This window comes from Macaca fascicularis, chromosome 8 (assembly GCF_037993035.2).
Source record: "Macaca fascicularis isolate 582-1 chromosome 8, T2T-MFA8v1.1".
NCBI classification, from domain to species: Eukaryota; Metazoa; Chordata; class Mammalia; order Primates; family Cercopithecidae; genus Macaca; species Macaca fascicularis.
Genome location: NC_088382.1, coordinates 26,028,567 through 26,052,448, shown reverse-complemented (window position 1 = coordinate 26,052,448; position 23,882 = coordinate 26,028,567). Strand labels below are relative to the sequence as shown.

Here is a 23,882-nt window from a genome sequence, read left to right as displayed (position 1 = left end):
GAAAGGTTTAATTGAAGTTTAGTTGGCTCATGATTCCACAGGCTGTACAGAAAGCATGATGCTGGCATCTGCTTGGCTTCTTGGGAGGCCTCAAGAGACTTACAATTGTGGCAGAAGGCAAAGGGGAAGTGAGCACTTCGCATGGCTGGACCAAGAGGAAGAGGGGAAGGGGCTACACACTTTTGAAAAACCAGGTCGCATGAGAACTCACTATCACGAGAACAGCACTGAGGTGATGGTACTACACCTTTCCTGAGAAACTGGTCCCATGATCCAATCACCTCCCACCAGGCCCCACCTCCAACTTTGGGGATTATAGTTCAACATGAAATTTGGGTGGGGACATAATCCAAACCATATCAAAACCTGAAACAGAAAAAGACAATAGTGGGAAAACTTGTGAGCACTGAATAAATTCTGTGGTTTCATGAATAGTATAGAACCAAGGCTAATGTCCTAGCTTTGGTAACTGTTCTACAGTTACGCCAGACATTAGCTATCACTGGGTGAAGTTGGTTGTAAGGTATATAGGAAATTCTCTGTACTGTTTCTGTAACTTCTCTGAAAGTATGAAATCAACTGGAGAAAATACACCCCACTAACTCACAGGGGTGGGTTGAGGGGCAAACCAAAGGTGAGCATAGGTAGGGTCCCAGAGCCCTTCCTTAGTGCCCATCTCCATTTGAGATTTAATTTCTTCATCCCCCTTTGGGGGGAAGCTCCAGGAGGTGGCATCCTTTCATATCCTCTGTACCCAGCACAGAGTGGGCACTAAAGATTTGTTGAGTGGCTGGGTACAGTGGCTTATGCCTATAATCCCAGCACTTTGGGAGGCCAAGGTGGGCAGACTGATTGAACCCAGGAGTTTGAGACCAGCTTGGCCAACTGTAGAGGACTACGTGCTCGCAAACGAGACATTCCTGATAAGTCCTGCTCTTGCAAACAAAGCAGGACATTCCCGATAAGTCCTGCTCTTGCAAAGGAAGCAGGGCGTTCCTTCCCTGCAAACAGGGAGGACAAAGGAGCCAGCTGCAAACAGCAGACCCTGGGGGCTTGTTTATGTGTAAACATCTTGAAAATCCAGAAAGTCAGGGAAAGGTCAGAAAAACAACAATGTGTCTTGTGACTTGGCAACATTCCACAAACGACTGTATAAAATAAAGCAGAGCGTGCCATTCGGGGCGGCCGCCATGTTTGTCTTGTCTTGTGTTGTCTTGTGTGTTCATTCCTTTGTTTAGGAAACACACGGACCCCAACAGCCAACAGAGTGAGACCCCATCTCTACAAATAATTTACAAATTAGTGAGTGGTGGTGGTGCACACCTGTAGTCCCAGCTATTTGGGAAGCTGAGGTGGGAGGATCCTTTGAGCCTAGGAGGTCAAGGCTGCAATGAGCCATGATCATGCCACTGTACTCCAGCCTGGATGACAGAGAGAGATCTTGTCTCAAAAAAAAAAAAAAAAAAAGATTTATTGAATGACTTGATGGATGGATGAGATTCTGGTTTTCACAGTGGAAGCAGAATTGACCTCCACAATGAGAACCTTCAGAGCAACTGCAATTGTTAAAGTCTGTGCATCGATCTACAGTCCTGGAGGACATGGAGCCAGAGTGGGGATAAACTTGGCATTGGGTAAACCTCTGGGGCCACAGTTGTCCCAGTAGGTTCCTTCTAATGGTTTGGGATGCAAGTGCTCTTCCGAGAGGCGGCGCAGGGGCTGCTGGAATGCAGAGTCATTTGTGCTCACAGTCTCTTCCTAGAGCTGCTCCTCTTTGGTGGGTTGTTGGGTTTTTTTCTGATTTGATTTGCAGGAGCTCTTTATACATTCTGGGAAAGTGGATCCTTTATTGGCCATATGCAATGCAATATTTTTTATCTGGGGCATCTTTTGTGTGCTTGTTTGTTTGTTTGAAGACAGAGTCTCACTCTGTCACCCAGGCTGGAGTTCAGTGGTGCAATCTGGGCTTACTGCAACCTCTGCCTCCCTGGTTCAAGCAATTCTCGTGCCCCAACTACAGATGTGGGCCACCATGTCCAGCTAATTTTTGTATTTTTAGTAGGACTGGGTTTCACTGTGTTGAAACCCAGCATGTTGGCTAGGCTGGTCTCAAACTGCTGACCTCAAGTGATCCATCCACCTCGGCCTCCCAAAGTGCTGGACCGCACCCAGCCGTCTGGTGTATCGTGATGAAAGAAAAGGTTTTTGTTCTAGATATAGTCAAATCTATAGTTTCCTTGGTACAGTGTGTGTGGGTTTTTTTTCTGTCATATTTCCTTCCCTACCTTAAGGTACTAAAGATATTCTCCTGCATATTATTCTAAAGATTTAAAAGTTTCTATTTTTGTATTTCATCTTTTAATCCACCTGAAATTTATTCTGTGTAAAGTATGGCATCACAACATGATTTTATTTTTTCGTAGTGAGTTCAGTTGTCTCAACACTATTTGTTGGATACTGTGTCCTTTCCCCCATTGACTCGAAATGTCACCTCTGCCAAGGAAGCTTGTAATAAGCAAAAAAGATTAAGTGTCTGCAATAGAAAATGATACATAGCTTAGAGCTCATTCTTCCAGGTTCTCTGATTCATTGGATTAAGCTATTTTACAACTTCATACATTGTAGATAACTAGTAGCCAAAAGAGTGATTTTTGTCTATACATACTTTAAAAAAAAAAAAAACCTTTCTGGTAGAGCTTCAATTGAGATTCCCTTTCCTGCTGTGGAAGAAACCAATTAGTTTTGTTGCCATTTTCATGTTCATGTCAATATCTCAGATCTATCAATGTGTCCATTCCTTGGATTGCCCTTGTAAGATCTTACCAGTTCCCTCATTAATGATGAGTTAAATAAAAAATCTACCGGCCGGGAGCGGTGGCTCACGCCTGTAATCCCAGCACTTTGGGAGGCCGAGGCAGGTGGATCACGAGGTCAGGAGATCGAGACCATCCTGGCTAACACAGTGAAACCCTGTCTCTACTAAAAATACAAAAAATTAGCTGGGCGTGGTGGCGGGTGGCTGCAGTCCCAGCTACTCAGGAGGCTGAGGCAGGAAAATGGCGTGAACCCGGGAGATGGAGCTTGCAGTGAGCCAAGATCATGCCACTGCACTCCAGCCTGGGTGACAGAGTGAGACTCTGTCTCAAAAAAAAAAAAAAAGAATTAAAAAAAAAAATCTACCATGTGTTCATTTTATGTCTGTATGAGAGTGATGATTTCACCCTTTTTGAAACCACCCTTTAACAGTCACATATCAATGGCATATAGCTTGAAGCAAACACAAAGGGATCAATTAGATAGCGATTATTCACTTATATAAGCTCTTCCTACATGACAATAGGATCCAATTTACAAATGTTTAGACCATTTTATCAGCAGCCAAGCCCTGAGTACAAAGGCAGCCTTGTACATCTGGCAGTGCTCTGACAGGCCAGGGAAACAAACCAACCATTCGTATTCTTCTATGTATCATCATATTACAGGAAGCTTTTCAACATCATGAGGATTGCATAATCAACTCTGAACATCTGGAATTAAGGAGGCTGGCTGAACAGAGCAGAAGTCGTGAACTTTCCCGGACCTCCATACTCCACCCATTCAACTCAACAAATGTTTACTGAGTGCCTATGATGTACAGCACTCAGTGCTAAAACGCAGTAGGGAAATAAATAAATCTTTTCGATCTGATTGAAATTAATTTCCTAATTTCAAAAGGAAGAACTAACGACAGGGACCCTACACTGAAAGATATGTTACAGGTTACCATCGCAACCAAAATGCAGATTCAGTCACTCATCACTTTGAATGCAATGAACAAGTACAAGGCTGGTATTGTTAGGCAGACATCAGCAGGGCAGGAGATGGTCCCCCCCATCCCAACCCCACCCCAAGAATGTCAGCTGGTCATCAAGTGATGATCAGGCAGTTGTTAGTTGTCTCTCTAAAATAATAATTGGTAGCAGCCAGCACTAGGGAAAGGCAGTCTCTCAACAGATAGAAACACCTGAAGCTGGTGATGGGCAACTTCCCGATAAGGTCTCAGGAGCTGAGAGAGTGGGCTCAAGCATGCGCTCTATGGGGCAAGATGGCGGAGTGTAACTGGTACATGACATTCCTCTAGGAACACTCATTTGGTAAGTGAAAAGTGCCTCAAATGAGCGTGTGTGTTACTCCAGTAAACACACTGCACATGTGGTTCCTCTGAAGCGCTGGCAGGCCACTGCGCATGTGGACAGCCCACCCCAGGGGAAAAATCAGGGGAGAAGGGATGCAATTCCCCAGAAGCATGGCAACGTATAAGACCCCAAGTCAAAGGCCATACCACGGACTTGATCTCTCAAGTAGCTGGCTTGGTGCTCTTCCAAGTGCACTTTACTTCCTTTTGTTCCTGCTTGAAACTTTTTTTTTTTTTTTTTTTTTTTGAGATGGAGTTTTGCTCTTGCTGCTCAGGCTGGAGTACATTGGTGCAATCTCAGCTCACTGCAATCTCTGCCTCCCGGGTTCAAGCGATTCTCCTGCTTCAGCCTCCCATGTAGCTGGATTGCAGGCATGCACCACTATGCCCGGGGAATTTTTCGTATTTAATAGAAACGGGATTTCACCATATTGGTCAGGCTGGTCTCGAACTCCTGACCTCAGGTGATCCACCTGCCTCGGCCTCCCAAAGTGCTGGGATTACAGGCATGAGCCACCGCACCCAGCCTCAAAAGCTTTTGAATACACTTTCACTCCTGCTCTAAAACTTGCCTTGGTCTGTCACTCTGCCTTATGTACTTCAGGTAAATTATTTCTTTTAAGGAGGCAAGAAGTGAGGTTGCTGCAGACTCTTATGGATTCACAATAAAGAAAGTGCCTTTATTCCAAGACTTAGCTCAGGGGAAGAAGTACAGACTCCTGCCTTTAAGGGTACTGCTTTGCTTTTGCGGCAGAAATCAGGGGCTTTTAAAGGGGGACTTGGCATGCAGGCATGGCATGCAGAGGAGGGAGTGAGCAGGTGGGGATCTGCATGACTCACTTTGGTGCCTTACCTACCAGGTGGTTCTGCTGGTGCCACCGCAAGCAGAACTAGGTTGTACGGTAGCAGGACGAGCAGCAGACAAAACTCCTCAGACACCGAGTTACAGAAGGAGGAAGGGGTTTATTCGGCCGGGGGCATCAGCAAGACTTCAGTCTCAGGAGCCGAGCTCCCCGAGTAACCAATTCCTGTCCCTTTTAAGGGCTCACAACTCTAAGGGGGTGCGTGTGAGAGGGTCGTGACTGATTGAGCAAGCAGGGGGTACGTGACTGGGGGCTGCACGCACCTGTAATTAGATCGGAACAAAACAAGATAGGGATTTTCACAGTGCATTTCTATATAATATCTGTAATCTATAGATAATAGAACCAATTAGGTCAGGGGTCCATCTTTAACTACCAGGCCCAGGGTGTGATGCCGGGCTGTCTGCCTGTGGATTTCATTTCTGCCTTTTAGTTTTTACTTCTTCTTTCTTTGGAGGCAGAAATTGGGCATAAGACAATATGAGAGGTGGTCTCCTCCCTTAGTACAATGGCTATTGTCTCAAGATGCTCTCCAGGTGGGACAGAGTTGGGTCAAGGGCATATACTTTAGATGGTAAATTGACTGTTGTCTCTCCCAGTGGGTCAGCTTTCTGGCTCTGGAGCTTCTAATAAGCATGTAGTTAGATAAGCTTGCCCTGTAGGGAATGCCTGGTGAAGGGAATGTAAAGGTTATGATTACATTTCTAAAGGGCTAAGTAGAGGCCAGACATGGTGGCTCATGCCTGTAATCCCAGCACTTTGAGAGGCTGAGGCAGGCGGATCACTTGAGGTCAGGAGTTTGAGACTAACTTGGCCAACATGGTGAAACTCTGTCTCTACTAAAAATACAAAAATTAGCAAGCCTTGGTGGCGCATGCCTGTAATCCTAGCTACTCAGTGTCAGGCCTCTGAGCCCAAGTTAAGCCATCATATCCCCTGTTACCTGCACTTATACATCCAGATGGCCTGAAGCAACTGAAGATCCACAAAAGAAGTGAAAATAGCCTTAACTGATGACATTCCACCATTGTGACTTGTTTCTGCTCCACCCTAACTGACCAATGTACTTTGTAATCTCCCCCACCCTTAAGAAGGTTCTTTGTAATTCTCCCCCCTTGAGAATGTACTTTGTGAGATCCACCCCCTGCCCGCAAAACTTTGCTCCTAACTCCACTGCCTACCCCAAAACCTGTAAGAACTAATGATAATCCCACCACCCTTTGCTGACTCTGCTTTTGGACTCAGCCCACCTGCAACCAGGTGAAATAAACAGCCTTGTTGCTCACAGAAAGCCTGCTTGGTGGTCTCTTCACACAGACGTGCGCGATACTCGGGAGGCTGAGGTTGGAGAATCGCTTGACCCAGAAGGCGGAGCCTGCAGTGAGCCGAGATCGCGCCACTGCACTCCAGCCTGGGTGACAGAGCGAGACTCCATCTCAAAAAAAAAAAAAAAAAAAAAGCTAAGTAGAACATGGGGAAAAGAAGGAAAGAAAAAAGAAGAGAGGAAGAAAAAATTTTAAAACCTTTCTCTCTTAGAAAACTGGGGGTACTCAGTTACATCATGATAGGATAGGTTATGTTACAGTATTGATATCAGAGTTAAGAAATTATTTAGGCAGATAGTGAGGGTAAGGAAGTCCTTGGTAAGGTTTTTCTTTTAATGAAAAGCAGCCCCCAAATCATTTTCTTTTCTAATAAAGAGCAGCCTGTAAAATCAAGCTGCAGACATAGATAAGTAAGCTAGAAGCTTGCACAGGTGAATGCCGCAGTTGTGCCAATAGGAAAAGGCTACCTGGAGCTAGGCATGTTCAAAATGGCGGCTCTGTGTTCCCTTCTCTTTGCCAGCCATGTGTACAGTAAGAAGCAGACAACATAGCACCGACCAAGTGGAAAGCCCTTTGCATAGTAAGATTAGAATGGGGTAGCCAGCCTACTCTGCGTGTTATGTTAATGTCACACCTGGTTCAACCAATCTGTGGGCCCTATGTAAATCAGGCACCACCTCCTCAAGCCAGTCTATAAAATCAGATGCACTCAAACGCAGGCCGGAATTCCTCTGGAGGCCCTTGTCTCTGTGGCAAGAGAGAAAGCTGTTCTCTTTTCTCTTTCTTTTGCCTATTAAACCTCCACTCCTAAGTTCTCTTCTGGTGTGTGTCTGTGTCCTTAACCTTCTTGGCATGAGACGACAAACCTTGGGTATTTACGCCAGACAATGTCACCACTTCAGTATCATGAAATGACACAACTTAAGAGAGAGAATATATTCACTAGATAGAGTGGGCCAACGGCAAGTTGCAGTGTTGCTGCCCATCTTAGATAGGGGTAGGGAGAAATGGTGGGAGCCCAACCCTGAAGCGAGTGAAGAGCTCCTGTCCTCAACATTACAGGCAGGGGCACATTGTCACAGCCGGCTGAGAGGGGCTGGCATTCTTCCAGCAGCCCCATGCTTCCAACGTGATCATCTGGGAGGGTTCTGGTGGGTCCTCCAGAAAAACCTTCCTCCAAGGGACCCTGTCGGGGGAAGCCATGGCATCATCTGTTTATAATTCAAGGCCTGTGGACTCTATTAATTTGGTAGGCAACCTGGTGACCAAAGGGAGAAAGTCTCGTTGTCAAGTGATATTTTCTTGGGAAGCCCAAGTCCCTCAAAAAAAAGTTTTCCCAAGGACCCCTGCCAATACCAAGACAGAGAAGCTGCCATCAATAAATATATGACCTACTCGAGAAGACAAGATCTGCACAGGTAGAAAGTCAGGTGCAGATGCCCCTTGACTTATGAAGGGGTTACGTCCTGATAAGTCCATCATGAATGGAAAATATTATAAGTCGAAAATGCAGCTAATACCCTTAACCAACTAAGCATCACAGCTTAGCCTAGCCTACCTTAAACGTGCTCAGAACACCTACATCAGCCTAGAGTTGGGCAGAATCATCAGGCACAAAGCCCATTTTATAACAAAGTGTTGACTCTCTCATGTAACTTACTGCATGCAGGACACAGTGGCATGTGGCATCAGGTTGTTCACCCGCATGATCGTCTGGCTGAATGGGAGCTGCGCTCTCTGCACTGCCCAGCATCACAGGGCAGTATCCTACCACATACTGCTAGCCCAGGAAAAGATCGAAATTCACAATGCAAAGTATGGTTTCTGCTGAATGTGTGTTGCCTTTGCACCATCATAAAGTTGAAAAATCATAAACCATTGTAACCGGGGGGTTGTCTATAATGATGTCTCAGCTTGAGTGACGTTGGCCCAGGGGAACATTAGGAAAGCTTGAAGAAGGCACCAGGCCAGAGTTGGGCATTCTAGGTGGTGTGGGATTTGGTAGCCGGGTAACGGGGGTAGAGAGCAATCCCAAGGCAGGCCCCAGACAGAGGGGGAGGGAGTTCGAGGAGGCCCAGAGACAGGGCACTGGGGACAGCCTGATTGTTTAGGAATGTTATTACTCCCTAGACAACCAGCCTAGGAAGTCCCCCCAAGGCCACTCATTCAGAAGCCTTTCCCATTCACATCGATGGAAAAATACCCAGGCTGCACATATGCCCAGGCTGCGCCCCAGGCCGGCCTTTGGGGAAGTCCCCTTCCCTCCATCAGATTGCTTTCCTGCCCCACGGGATTGCGCTTCCGAAGCGAGACACACAGGACTTGGGAAAAGGGATCGGCCGTGAAGTCAACTCAGGCGCATTCATCCGGTGTTGCTATGGAATGAGACCACCACTTCTCCTGTTGTCCTTCCCAGCTTCTCCCCCACCTCCCCTTTTCCTTAGTTTATAAGACAGGAGAAAATGGAGAAAGCAAAACGTTAGAAAGAAACAGAAGTAAGATAAATAGCTAGATGACCTTGGAGCCACCACCTGGCCCTGGTGGTTAAAATAATAACAATAATATTAACCCCTGAGCAAAACTACTTGTGTTATATGTAAATTCCAGACATTGTATGAGAAAGCACTGTAAAACTTTTCATTCTATTAGCTGATGTATGTAGCCCCCAGTCACGTTCCTCATGCTTACTTGATCTATCACGACCGTTTCACGTGGACCCCTTAAGAGTTGTAAGCCCTTAAAAGGGCTAGGAATTTCTTTTTCCGGGAGCTCGGCTCTTGAGACGCAAGTCTGCTGAGGCTCCCGGCCGAATAAAAACCTCTTCCTTCTTTAATCCGGTGTCTGAGGAGTTTTGTCTGCAGCTGGTCCTGCTACATTTCTTGGTTCCCTGACCGGGAAGCGAGGTGATTAACAGAAGGTGGAGGCAGCCCCTTAGGCAGCTTATGCCTGCCCTGTAGAGCATCCCTGCTGGGGACTCTGGCCAGCTTGAGCAACGTGGATCCTGAGAGCGCTCCCGGGTAGGTGTTTGCCCCAGTGGAACGCCTCGTCAGAGCAGTGCATGGTAGGCCCCCGCGGAGGATCAGCGCAGTGGTTGAACACCGGGAAGGAACTGGCACTTTAAGTCCGTACATCTGAAACTTGGTAAGACCGGTCTTTGGAACTTGCCCACTCCATTTGAGTGGAAACGTGGCCTGACCACCCACGGCATGTCTGTACTGGCACTTTGGTTTTTGTTTTTGACTTGACTTGAACTGCTTGATACTTTGGTTTTGGTTTTGACCTGGCTTGGATTTCTGGATACTCTGATTTTGGTTTTGATTCTGGTTTGGTGTAAACTGAAAAAGTGTGCGTGTGTCCTTTTTACCCATTCTTTGTTCTGTGGTGTGCATGTGGTGTGAGCGTAGTGTTTTGTCTTGAGGAAACATGGGTCAGACACAAAGTAAGCCCAGTCTGCTGGGAACTATGTTGAAAAATTTTAAAAAGGGATTTAATGGAGACTATGGGGTTACTGTGACACCAGGGAAACTTAGAACTTTGTGTGAAATAGATTAGCCAACACTAGAAGTGGGTTGGCCATCAGAAGGAAGCCTGGACAGGTCCCTTGTTTCTAAAGTATGGCACAAGGTTACTGGTAAGTCATGACACTCAGACCAGTTCCTATACATAGACACTTGGTTATAGCTGGTGCTAGACCCCCAACAGTAGCTAAGAGGGCAGGTAGCAGCAGTGCTAGTAGCAAAAGGACAGATAGCCAAGGAAGGATCCCGCTCTACCCACCAAGGGAAATCAACTCCCGAAGTTCTGTTCAATCCAACATCAGAAGATCCATTGCAGGAGACGGCACTAGTGATCCCAGTGGTGCCCTCCCCTTAACAGGGAGACAGGCTCCCCACTCTTCAGCCCACAGTGCTTGTGCCTCTGCAAGACAAACATATCCCTAGGCCACCCAGAGTACACAAGAGAGGAGGTGAAGCCTGGGGAGAAATCCCACCCTTGGCAGCTCATTTATGATCAGAGTCATCTGATCAAGGTCAGAAACACCAAATCATAGTCCTCAGAGGTGAGGTAGGGAGGAGGATCAGGAGAGTGTGGTGGGAAAGAGTGGAGGTCCAGGGTCGGTGTGGTTGGCTTCAAACCCTGTCACTGCCATTGACCAGCAGTGAACCTTGGGCGAGCTCTCCCACTCTCTGTGCCATTTCCTTGCCTGAAAATGGGGACAGTCGCTGCACACCACAAAGAGTATTTCCGAGAATAAAAATGGGCAATGCAGGTCAAAAACAGAGAAGAACAGACAGCAAAGGTGCAACAAAGGTACATTCGTACATATTGGCCAACTCAGTGAGTTCTTGACTATTTACCAGCAGAATTCTTCTTTTTTTTTTTTTTGAGACAGAGTCCTGCTCTGTCACCCAGGCTGGAGTTCAGTGGCGTGATCTTGGCTCACTGCAACCTCTGCCTCCCGGGTTCAAGAAATTCTCCTGCCTCAGCGTCCTGAATAGCTGGGATTACCTGCATGTGCCACCACACTGGGCTAATTTTCATATATTTTTTAGTAGAGACGAGGTTTTACGATGTTCGTCAGGTTGGTCTCAACCTCCTGGCCTCAAGTGATCCATCCACCTCAGCCTCCCAAAGTGCCAGGATTACAGGCATGAGCCACCGCACCCGGCCTTATTCTTTAAAATATGCCCTAAACAGAACATTACTGGAGAATAGCTTGTACAGGCCCAAGCTCTAACCAGTCAGCTTTCCCTCCCCACACTTTGCATCCAAAATGGTTCTTGAAGCACCTCCCTAGAGCACAGGTGGAAAAATCACTGCTCCAAATCCATCCTATTCTCAAGAGTGGGATTCCTTCAGCAATGCTCCTGGCAGGACATAGCACCCACAGAGGGCCCCTTCAAGGAGGGCTCTCTGTAGGAAAGCCAGACATTCACACCCACCAGAACCCTCCCAGATGATCGTGTTGGGAGCACGGAGCTGCTGGAAGGATGCCAGCTCCTTTCTGCCATCTGTGACAGAGCTTGGGGCTGAGCTGGTTCCTCTGCCAGGGATAGTGAAAACCCAAGCTCCTCACACTCCCCTAGGCTGGCTCCTGCCATTTCTCCCCACCGTGGGCAGTATCTAAACACTCTGTTGATGGGTACCTTATGGTTTCCCAGGTGGTCCTGCAAGGGACCAGTCATCTCATCAGTGGTGGCTGACCTGATGCTGGGCAGAAACCTGCCTCTGGGTAGCCTCATCCATTTCCCCTCTGGAGCTACAGAGGACTAGGCTTCCCTCAACCCCTCCACCCGCACCCATCTGGCATTGCTTTGGGAGATGATTGCTACATATAAAAGGAAAACAGTTGGCCAGGCATGGTGGCTCATGCCTGTAATCCCAGCCCTCTGGGAGGCCGAGGCGGGTGGATGACTTGAGGTCAGCAGTTCGAGACCAACCTGATCACATGGCGAAACCCTGACTATACTAAAAATACAAAAATTAGCTGGGTGTGGTGGCAGGAACCTGTAAACCTAGCTACTTGGGAGGCTGAGGTACAAGAATGGCTTGAAACCCGGAGGTGGAGGTTGCAGAGGTGGAGGTTGTAGTGAGCCAAGATCACACCACTATACTCCAGACTGGGTGACAGAGTGAGACTGTGTCTTTAAAAAAAAAAAAAAAAAGACAAAGTGAGCTCCACAATAGCTCACCCTGACCTTAGCAGTTACCTTCCTAAAAAAGCTCCCTCCCAGGTAGGCAAGCATCATGGATAAGGCCAGGGTAAAGAGGAAGGAAGGTCAGAAGGCTCAGGAAGGCCGCTCTTGTGTTTCCTGAGTTCTCAAATGACTTTCCCGGTGAAGAGCAAGAACCTGGCCTCGTCCCAAGCCTGGTCTTTATTCCTTGGCTGGTGTCTGCAAATGTTCTGACACACAGGCCAAGCCTCTCACAGCTCCCAGCGCACACTTGCTGTCAGTGGCTTCGGGCTTAATGACTTGGCTGCCTTCACTCCTCCACCGGGCAGTGTGACAGCCATCAGTCCTCAAACCGAAGGCTGCAATTGATGCGAGGACTTGAAGAAGTGCTTCAGAGCCAGGGCCGCTCTAATGAGACTCTGCAGCAATGCCGAATCAGATGTCAGAGCCTGGGACTCAGGCCTTGAAGCATTCGATGCAAAAGTTCTAGTCCCCCTCATGGAGAAAAGGATGAGCTCATGGTAAACAGCCTCCAAGACTCACTGCAAAATACCTTCTCTATGGTGAAGTCTCCCTCAATTCTGTTCTCACCAGTTTCCCTACTAGTTTACCCCTTTATTATAGCCTTATCACAGTCTGTTTTGTTTTGCTGTTGGTTACATAAATGTTCATCTTTCCCATTAAACTGTGGAAGTGAATATCGTGTTGCATTTATTGTGGTATTAAACCCCAGAGCTTAGGACATTGCATTTTCCGTGGCTATGCAAGGATTTTTTTTTTTTTTTAATTGAGATGGAATCTCATTCTGTTGCCCAGGCTGGAGTGCAGAGGCATGATCTCGGCTCACTGCAACCTCCACCTCCAGGGTTCAAGCAATTCTACTGCCTCAGCCTCCCGAGTAACTGGGACTACAGGCGCATGCTGCCACGCCCAGCTAATTTTTTGTTTCAGTAGAGATGGGTGTTTCGCCGTGTTGCCCAGGCTGGTCTTGAACTCCGAGCTCAGGCAATCTGCTGGGATTATAGATGTGCGCCACTGTGCCCAGCTGGCCCGTGGATATTTAAATTGCATGGGCAGCTACTCTACTCACGTTTCCCAGAAGGGATCAGCTAAACTCCATTCTGGACCCAGCTGAAACTACTTCTTTTTTTTCTCTAATTGCACACTGGTATAGTGGGAAGAGGCCACGCAGCTTCAGAGGTACTCAGCACCTGGCCTGTAGAGGACCCCAGTGGAAATCTGTTGATTAGATGCATGCATGAATTAATAAGATGAGATGCAGGAGAGGCATCAAAGAGGGAAGATCCAAAGTGTCACAGTTTGGGTGAACTGAATCAAAGCAGCCTGCACAACAAAGGTTCATTGACCACAGGCTTTTGGACTGAGGCTGGAAAATGCAAGTGGCCAAGGACACCCTCGTGCAGGGAGGAAGCATACAGGCTTTGGATTCAGGCAGATCTGGGTTGGAATCCAGCTCTTCCGTTCACTAGCTGTGTGACCTTGGATAAAGTTTTCAATCCCACCAAGCTTCAGCTGTAAAGCGGGGTAAGCGTCCCCACACCACAGGGCTGTGGGAGGAGGAAATGGAAGGGTGCTGGTTACGCGTGCTCACATACTCCTTTGCACACGGTGAGTGCTCAGTCAATAAAAGCTTTTGTCATCGGAACAGCTCTAAGCATCCACGTGGAGCAAAGGACCTGGAGGCAGAGTGGGGATGGAAAAAGACTATCCCCAGCCTTGCCTTTCTACAGAGAAGCTCAGGAAACAGGACAGGCGGGTATCTGAGCTCCTTGGGCCTATTGCAACATCTGTTTGCCCTGCAGTTTTCTCTGGAGGCTCTCCAGGCAAGTGACAGGCCTTATTTAGCACAGCAAGATGATGGAAGCTGACACTGGCTAGCTGAGCAGATCTTGTGGTTCCTCCGCAGATCATCAGCCCCAAGGAGTACCTTATGGCACTGATTGCCTGGAAGAGATGCCCTTACTGAACTATCATCCCTTGGCACCTCCTGAGCTGCTGTCTTGCAGTTTTGATGGATCTCTTTTTTTTTGTTCTCATCAGAGTTAGAATTTTTCCTGGTTTAAGAGGGAAAAGATAAGGCTGGGCGGTGTGGGTGATGCCTATAATCCCAGCACTTTAGGAGGCCAAGGTGAGAGGATTGCTTGAGCCCAGAGGTTCAAGACCAGCCTGGGCCACATGGCAAAACCCCATCTTTACAAAAAAAAAAAAAAAATTACCGAGGTGTGGTGGCATGTGCCTGTAGTGTCAGCTACCCAGGAGGCCGAGGTGGGAGGATTGCCTGAGCCTGGAGGGTTGAAGGCTGCAGTGAGCTGTGATCGCATCACTGCACTCCAGCCTGGGCAACACAGCAGGATCCTGTCTCAATAAAGAAATAAGAGGGAAAAAATGGAATCAAACATACTATGTGTCAAATACTGTGCTCACCCTTCCCCTTCCTCGTCTGCATGAGCCATGGGTTAGTGCACCCACTCTAAAGATGAGGAAACAGGAATAGAAAGAATAGGAAGCTTGACTAAGGCACAAGCTCGCAGTGGTAGGTCCATGCCCAAAGCACATGTCTTCTCTCTGAAAAAGGAGTTTTGCCAGCATAGGCTCTCTTCCCATAGTTTCGGGCCAGGAATGTTGGTGCCAGCCTGAAGGCTCTGCACTATGACCTTGTTAACCTCACAGAAACCCGCACGGAGAAATGGGTTAGTTTGGAGGACTTGCTGGAGAGAAGACAAGTGCGTAAGTCAGCTCTTATTTAAGGAAGAATCAACTCTGCAGCATGCCCCAGTTTCCCATCTGTGGAATAGTCTCCTGTCTTCTTTCCAGCTTTTGGAGATGTAGTAAGGCTGAGTGACAGTACCAAAGGGGGGCATCCCATGCTGCCCCAGGGTTCCCCCATCCAGTCTAAGACTTGCATGCAGTCCCCCACCCCACCTCTCTTGGTCCCTTGTGTTTTGTGCTCTAACAATCCCATCCTGCTCTTCATCCACCAGCCTCCTTGCCCTTCTGCCCCAGTCCCTTTGCACTGCCTCTTGTCCCTCTCGCAAAGCCTTTTCTGATCCTCACTCTGTAAGAGAATCATACCCTCTGTCTTGATTGTATTGGTGGGATTTTAACTGACAGAGGTTACCAAGTGACAACACGAAGAGGCCAATGCCACTGAAAGTATTTATTATGTATAGTTTCCAAGAGAAAGGGGCACACTACGTCTTGCAGGACGACATGGGGAAGCAGCTGGTAGGTCGTGAGGCAGGAGGAGCCAGGACAAAGTAGGGCCCTGATTGTGTTTCCTATGGGAAGGAAGGGAGGAAAGCACAGGTTGAGTGGCTGAGCTGGTTGAAGATTGGCTGGTTTGCATGATGTTCGTGGTCTGGGGTGATTTAGGGCAGTGGGAGTATTGGCTTGGTGTGACAGTAGATAAAGGAGGTGGTGGGGGATTGGGGAATGAATTGGCTGACGTGCACGTGAAAGGCAAGTTCACAGGCAAGTTATGTACTATCTCTAGGAATTAGCTAGCCCTGGGAGGGACAGTCTCTTCCAGGCCAGCAGGGCCCCCAAGATGTCAAACCATCATAAAATACAGAAAATGAAAAACATAGCCAGGTGCGGTGGCTCATGCCTGTAATCCCAGCACTTTGGGAGGCCAAGGCAGGCGGATCACCTGAGGTCGGGAGTTCAAGACCAGCCTAACCAACCTGGAGAAACCCCGTCTCTACTAAAAATACAAAATTAACCAGGGTGGTGGCACATGCCTGTAATCCCAGCTACTCAGGAGGCTGAGGCAGGAGAATCGCTTGAACCCAGGAGGCAGAGGTTGCGGTGAGCCGAGATCGTGCCATTGCACTCCAACCTGGGCAATAAGAGTGAAACAAAACAAAACAAAACAAAGCATGATTGGCTGGGCACAGGGGCTCACACCTCTAATCCCAGTGCTTTGGGAGGCCAAGGCAGGAGGATTGCTTCAGTCCAGGAGTTCGAGACCAGCCTGGGTAACATAGCGAGACTCCCATCTCTGCAAAAATTAAAAAAATTAGCTGGACATGGTGGTGTGCAGACTGTAGTCCTCGCTATGTGGAAAGATCCCTGGAGTCCAGGCGTTCAAGGCTGAAGTGAGCTATGATTGCACCACTGCACTCCAACCTGGGCAACAGAGTAAGACCTCCAAAAAAAACTTTTTTAAAAACATGATTAACACACCCTCCTCTTTAACCTGGGAGTGCTTCTATGACTGAACTCAGCACACAGTTGGTGATTTTTTTTTTTTTTTTTTTTTTTTTTGAGATGGAATCTCCCTCTGTCACACAGGCTGGATTTTAATGGTGTGATCTCGGCTCACTGCAACCTCCGCCTCCCAGGTTCAAGCAATTCCCCTGCCTTAGCCTCCCAAGTAGCTGCGATTATAGGCATGTGCCACCACACCTGGCTAATTTTTTTGAAGTTTTAGTAGAGATGTGGTTTCACCATGTTGGCCAGGCTGGTTTCAAACTCCTGACCTCAACTGATCCGCCCGCCATGGACTCCCAAAGTGTTAGGATTACAGGCGTGAGCCGCTGCACCCGGCCCACAGTTGGTGATTTTGTTTGCTGTGTTTTTTTGTTTTGTTTTGTTTAGACAGAGTCTCACTCTAGGCTGAAGTGCAGTGGTACAAATATGGCTCACTGTAGCCTTTACCTCCCAGGCTCGAGCATTCCTCTCTCCTCAGCCTCAAGGTGTGCACTACCACACATGGTTAACTTTTCTTTCTTTCTTCCTCCCTTCCTTTTTTTTTTTTTTTGTAGAGACAGGGGTCTCACTATTTTGCCCAGGCTGGTCTTGAACCCCTTAATTCAAGCAATCCTCCCGCCTCAGCCTCCCATTGTGCTGGGCTTACAGGTGTGAGCCACCACACCTGGCTGTTTGTTTCTTTGGATGCTCATCTCCCTTCCTAAACTGTGAGCTTATCAAAAGCGGGATCCTCACCTTGTTCATCTTTGCACCTTCAGCACCTGCCATGTGCCTGCTATTTGTCTAGATTGAATACAAGGACTCTCCAGCCTGGCTGCATATGAGAATCATCTGGGAAGCATTTGAAACCCTTCATGTCTAGGCTTCACCTTCTGAGATTCTGGTCTAATTCACCTGGGGTGGGGCCAGGCATTGGTGATTTTCAGGAGTTCCTCAGGTGGTCTACTGGGCAGAACCACTGGGTAAGTGTTTGACTTCCCATTGATTTGTTGATTTTCCTGTGAGGAATTCTCTAGAAAGAAAGTAAGGGGATGGTTCCAGGTGTGGTCATTTAAAACACAGCAGGAAACCCAGGACCTGAAAACCAAGTACTTGCCCTGGGCTTAGTTACCTGATTGGTAGAACCTTACCCAAGTGTGAGCCAACCTGGAAGACTTGGGTCTGAACCAGGTGGTGGCCTCCATTATTCTGCAGGCTCCAGGCCACACTTGTTGGGGAAGGGGACGTTTCTAAATCCCCCCAGTGGCCAGGTGTGGTGGGTGGCTCACGCCTACAATCCCAGCCCTTTGAGAAGCCAAGGCGGTGGATCACCTGAGGTCAGGGGTTTGAGACCAACCTGGCCAACATGGTGAAACCCCATCTCTACTAAAACTACAACAACAACAACAACAAAAAATTAGCTGGGCGTGGTGGTGGGTGCCTGTAATCCCAGCTATTCAGGAGGCTGAGGCACAAGAATCGCTTGAACCCGGGAGGCAGAGGTTGCAGTGAGCCCAGATCACGCCATTGCACTCTAACCTGGGCAACAAGAGTTAAACTCCGCCTTAATCAATGCCTCCAGACTGGGAGCTCTGAAGATAGTTGTCAATCCGGTCTCTCTCCTGTCTGTGGCTGAAGGCCTGTTGCTCTCCGTGGTCAAACGTTGGACATCTTTCCCTGGACGCTGGTCTCAGTGGTTCCTCCCTCCAACCTTCTGCACCTGTCTCTGCAGCCTTCTTTTTCTGCATCTCTAGTGTCCCTTCTGCCTGACTCTCTGTGCATCTAGAAAGGCAGGAGAAACGGTAAGATAATTGTCTCCGCAGTTTCCACTCTTTTCCTTAGAATCCTTGGAAGGAGGAATGCTGGCAAACCCACCCATTCTTCTTTTCCTATTCTCTCCTGCCCTACATATCAGCTCCTCCCTGGAACTCCCCTGGAACTTTCTCCAACTGTCTCCCCAACTGCCAACGGCTGCCTCCTCTCCTGTGGCTCTAGGAATCTTCCTGAACCTCTCGAACTCTCAACATCCGCAGGCTCTGATTACCTTAAGGGCCCAAACTGAGGGGCACCCTGGAGGGAGTTTTCTCCCCACGTTCTCCAGGCCAGAAACCTGTCAAGGTATGTACCTTCCTGCAACCAGCACCCAACAGCTCCCACACTGTTCCAGGCAAGTGACAAGGGCTCTTCTCCCCTGTTTGTGTGCGGTAGGAATTTGCTATGAGAGAGAGGAGAGAGAGAAAAAAAACCTTGGACTAGGCAGCTGTTAGAAATTCGTGGGCTGGATGCGGTGGCTCACGCCTGTAATCCCAACACTTTGGGAGACCGAGGCGGGCAGATCATGAGGTCAGGAGATTGAGACCATCTTGGCTAACACGGTAAAACCCCGTCTCTACTGAAAATACAAAAAAAATTAGCTGGGCGTGGTGGCGGGCGTCTGTAGTCCCAGCTACTCGGGAGGCTGAGGCAGGAGAACGGCGTGAACCTGGGAGGTGGAGCTTGCCGTGAGCCAAGAAAGAAAGAAATTCGTGGTAAAGGTGGTGTTTCCGATTTTTTCACTCTAGTGTGATTTGAGCACATCATTTGAGGCATTATTTGTGACATTCTTCATGGTGTTTCTAGGTGCCTGTCTGTGAGCCTCAAACATTTCTCTAATTCTCCTCAGAAAGGCCACTTCGGTGAATTTCTCACTGCCTGAGTTTTGGGCTGTGATGAGCCTCACTGATTTCAGGCAGGCCTTACATCTGATAGATTTAGTGCGTTTCTTTCCTTTGTGAGGTCCTCATTCCCCCTTCTGTGATATAGGAATAAGGATCCCCATTTCCTCCCATCCTGAGAAATTTAGAGGGAACCAGAGATTGACTCTGTCCCTGCCAAGAGGGACGAGGTAAATACATAGCTTCAGTAGGCTCTAAGTTCAATTCTCACCTCCACCAGATGGACAAAACGTTCAACCTTTCAAGGGTGACATGACGGCAGGTGAATGTGTGAGGCACCACAATTTCATAGCCCCTCTGGAGCCTGCCATCCCATGGGTGAAGTGATTCATTAATAGATGCAATGTGCATCTATTAATGAAATGGGTTTATTAAGTCAACCGTTGGTTGCTGAGACCACCAAGCTGGGGCTACCTAAAAGAGGAACTTATGTCCCTAGAGTGGAAAGGTCCTGGCCCCCAGCCTCTGGCCCGAGGCCCTTTGGATAAATGGAGGGGTGAGGGAAAGGGTCAGAGCTGGGTTTATCTCACAGACACTCTCCTGACTCCTGGGGAATATAATTGTTGGGAAAATCCAGCCCTGGAGCTCTCTTCGCCAGCCCCATCATTGCCACCATGACTTCCTCTGTCTTCTGCTTGATAGAAGGAAAGTAACATCTCTTAAAACAGAGCAAGTGTAGACACCCTGTAACAGAGCATTCCCCATTCCTTCCTCCCGTTTCTTAGACATTGCTAGCATTCATGCACTTAACGATCAGCCATAACACTTGAGGCATTCTTGTTCTTAACTATTTTAAACAAACAGTTATCTGTAAGGCCAATTAAGAATAATAAAAATAAAATATTTTCCTTTACCTCCATTTAGTCCATCGTCGATATTCTTCCCTTCTTTATGTAGGGCCAAGGTTTCACTTTCCTTTTCATTGAAGGGCTTCTTTTAACATTTCATGCAAGGCAGGTGTACTGGCAAAATCTTCTCTCAGTTTTTCTTTGTCTTCATATCCTCTCCACTTTTGAAGAAAAATTCCGCTGGAAACAGATTCTAGGTTGATGGAAGTTTTAACTTTTTAAAACTGTTTCACTCCATTCTCTTCTCGCTTGCTTTCTGATGGGAAGTTTGATGTAATTCTTATCATTGTTCATTTAGAATAAGCCCCCCTGCCCGAGAAAAAAACAAAGGAAATTATATTTTTATACTTCTGCATTTCAAGACAATTTTCAGATTGGTCATCTGAAATGAAAGGTACATGAAAAGCAACCAAGAGTTGATAACAAAAGATGGCCCAAGTGCATATTGGGTGACTTTGGAATTCTTTCCCTGTCTTTAAATAGGACAATCAAAGGTCAGAATAGTTCCTTTACGACATACGGTTTTTACATGTGCGTGCTTATTTATGTAACAATTTATTAAGCATCTGCTATGTTCATAGTGCTGTGGGGAATGCAGAGACAAATGAGTCCCTCACAGGATGAAATATGTGCACAGAAAAGTAGAGCAGAAGGCAGAAATCAATGAATGGGAGGTGGGAGGAGCAGCTCTGCTCCTGGAGCTTCAGTGAGACCCAGATCTATAATGGGGGGGAAGCATGATCTTTAGGAATTCAATATCCACCCCTCCCTCTCTGATTTTCTCCCTTCCCCAACCCCCGAGGGGTAATGGAGCACCTCCTGGTCCCAGGCACTGTGCTGGTGGCAGACACAGCAATTCCTAGGCTACCTGGGGTCTCTCCTCCACGAAGGTAACAGCCTAGTGACAGAGAAATACCAGTAAATAAACAAAAATGGCCAGATATTATTATTCTATCCTGGTGGAAGCACTGCAGATGCTGTCTGCAGATACGACAAGATACCCAGGAAGGTACCCTAAAGGAAGTGATGTTTAAATAGCACATAAAGGTGAGAAAAAGTAAGCCAGGTAGGTCATGGGGCAGGAGACAAAGGCACCCCTTATAGACAGAACGGCTTGAGCAAAAAGGCCTAGAGGTGGGAGAGAGCATGGCTGATTGGGAAGACGGAGAGTAGTCCACACAGGCTGAACAAGAGGTCTACACAGTGAGGAGGATGGAGTGGCCAGTGTTGCCAAAGGGGGCTCTAGAGAACACTAGTTTCTGGGATTTTTTTTTCTCTCATTCTACAGGTTGTCTTTTCACTGTTTTGATAGTGTCCTTTGATGCCCAAAAGTTTTCCATTTTCATGGAGTTCAATTTGTCAGTCTACTTTTGCTGCCTCTGCTTTTGGTGTCATATGTAAATCAATGCCAAATACAATGTCATGAAGCTTTTCCCCTGTGTTTTCTTCTAAGAGTTTTGTGGTTTCAGCTCTTACATTTAGATCTTTGATCCATTTTGAATTAAAGCAAGGTTCCAACTTCATTGGTGTAAAGCAAGGATCCAACTTTATTCTTTTGCATGTGGCTATCCACTTGTCCCAGAATCATTTTCAGCACCCTTGCTGAAAATCATTTGAGCACACGCGCGCACACACACACATGCATACACTCATACACACATATGATGGTTTATTTCTGGGCTCTCTAGTCTATTCTGTTGGCCTATTTATCTGTCTTTATGCCAGTACCAAACTATTTGGATTACTGTAGCTTTGTAGTAAGTTTTGAAATCAGAAAGTATGAGTCCTTCAACTATGTTCTTCTTTTCAAGATTGTTTGACTATTTGGGGTCCTATGAGATTATATATAAATTTTAGGATGGGTTTTTCTATTTCTATAAAAAAATTTGGCATTTTGACAGGGGTTGCAATGAATCTATAGATCACTTTGAGTAACTTTGTCATCTTAACAAAATTAAGTCTTCCACTCCATGAACATTGAATGACTTTACATTTGTTTATCTCTTCTTTAATTTATTTTAGCAAAATTTTGTAGTTTCAGTGTACAAGTCTTTCACCTCCTTGGTTAAGTTTGTTCCCACTTTATTCTGCTTTATGTAATCATAAATAGAGTTGTTTTCCTAATTTCCTATTTGAATTCTTCATTTTTAGAGTGAAGAAATACATTTGATTTTTGTTTGTTGATTTTGTAAATTACAACCTTACTGAATTTGCTTATTAGCTCTAACAGTTTTTCTTTTTTAAAAAATTAGAGTTTTCTATATGTAAGATTGTCACCTGCAAACAGATAATTGTACTTTTTCCTTTCTAATTTGGATGGCTTTTACTTCTTTTTCTTGCATAATTGTTCTGGCTAGAACTTTCTATACATGATGAATAAGAGTGGCAAATGCATGCATCCTTGTTTTGTTCCTGATCTTAGAGGAAAACTTGAAGTCTGTCACCATTAAGTGTGTTGTTATCTGTGGGCTTTTTGTATATGGCCTTTATCATATTGAGGAAGCTTCTTTCCCTTCCTAGTTTGTTTTTATCATGGAAGTGTGTTGAGTTTTGTCAAATGCTTTTTTTGCATCAATTGAGATGACCATGTAGTATTTTTCCTTCATTCTATTAATGTGGTGTTATTATGTTGATTGGTTTTTATATGTTGAATCATGCTTGCATTCCAGAAATAAATCTCACGTGGTTATGTTGTATAATCCTTTCAGTGTTGAAATGATCTATGCTAATCTTTTGTTGCGGACTTTGCATCAGAGTTTCTAAGGGATGTTGCTTTGTGGTTTTCTTTTCTAACTTTGGTTAGAAGGTAGGCTTTGGTATCAGCGTAATGCTGGCTTCACAGAGTGAGTCAGGGAGTATTCTCTCCAATGTTTCGGAAGAGTTTGAGAAGAATTAGTGTTCATTCTTCTTTAAATGTTTGGTAGAAATCACCAGTAAAACTATCAGGTTCAGGACTTTTCTTCACTGGGGTATTTTTGATTACTGCTTCAGTCTTGGTAGGTTTTATGTTCCAGGAATTTGTCCATTTCTTCTAGGTTATCAAATTTATTACATAACCAACAACTTTACCCATTGTTTATATTAATCTTTTGTCACCCTTTTTATTTCTGTAAAATACTATTTATTTATATTTTTGTTTTTATAAATTTTAGAGTAATCCCCTCACCTTCATTTCTTATTTTAGTAATTTGAGTCTTCTCTGTTTTTTAATTAATCTGGCTGAAAGTGTTAGTTTTACTGATGTTTTTCAAAGAACCAACTTTTGGTTTTGTTGATTTTCTGTTTTTCTGTTCTCTATTTTATGTCTGTTGCAATCTTCAGTATTTCTTTCTGCTAGCTTTGGGTTATCTTGTTCTTTTTTTTTTTTTTCCTACCTCCTTAAGGTGTAAATTTAGGTTGTTGATTTGAGATCCTTCTTCTTTTTTAATATAAACATTTACAACTTCTCAATGTAAGCTTTTATAGCTATTTTACAGCATATACAGCTTTCACTGCATCCCATACATCTTGGTATACAGGTTGAGTTTCCCTTATCAAAAACACTTGGGACAAGAAGTATTTCAAATTTCAAATTTTCAGATTTTAGAATATTTGCATATATGAGATATTTTAGAGATGGGACCTAAGTCTAAACATGAAATTTATTTATGCTTATATACACCTTATACACAGCCTAAAGATAATTTTATACAATATTGTTAATAATGTTGTACATAAAACAAAGTTTTGACTGTGACCCATCACATGACGTCAGGTGTAGAATTTTTCACTTGTGGTATTCCATAGGCCTTCAAAGTTTTGAATTTTGAAGCATTTTAGAATTCAAATTTTTGGCTTGGGATGTATTGTGTTTTTTGTTTTTGAGACAATTTCACTCTGCCACCCAGGCTGGACTGCAGTGGAGCGATCTCAGCTCACTGTAACCTCCACCTCCTGGGTTCAAGCAATTCTCCTGCCTCAGCCTCCCAAGTAGCTGGGATGGGACTACAGGGGCCCGCCACCATGCCCAGCTAATTTTTGTATTTTTAGTAGATACAGGGTTTCTCCATGGCCAGGCTGGTCTTGAACTCC

General features: G+C 46.1%; 1 protein-coding gene and 1 long non-coding RNA gene across 4 annotated transcripts in view; one reads left to right on the top strand and one right to left on the bottom strand.

The window, feature by feature from the left end:
* Positions 1-15,206: 15,206 nt before the first annotated feature.
* LOC107130577 (uncharacterized) lies at positions 15,207-19,872 on the bottom strand. 3 transcript variants are annotated; one of them, XR_010577219.1, is made up of 4 exons: positions 19,818-19,872; positions 18,376-18,464; positions 17,789-18,031; positions 15,207-15,336 (listed from the first exon to the last, which is right to left on the bottom strand). It is a non-coding gene; the product is annotated as an uncharacterized lncRNA (long non-coding RNA). The 3 variants fall into 3 exon arrangements; XR_012417144.1 differs by lacking the exon at positions 18,376-18,464; XR_006700313.2 differs by lacking the exons at positions 18,376-18,464; positions 19,818-19,872 and adding an exon at positions 18,496-19,006.
* PEBP4 (phosphatidylethanolamine binding protein 4) overlaps positions 18,185-23,882 on the top strand; it is a 227,194-nt gene continuing 221,496 nt past the window's right edge. Inside the window, exon 1 of the mRNA XM_005562829.4 lies at positions 18,185-18,367. The gene's annotated coding sequence lies outside the window, so the exon portion shown is untranslated. The remainder of the gene's footprint in view (positions 18,368-23,882) is intronic.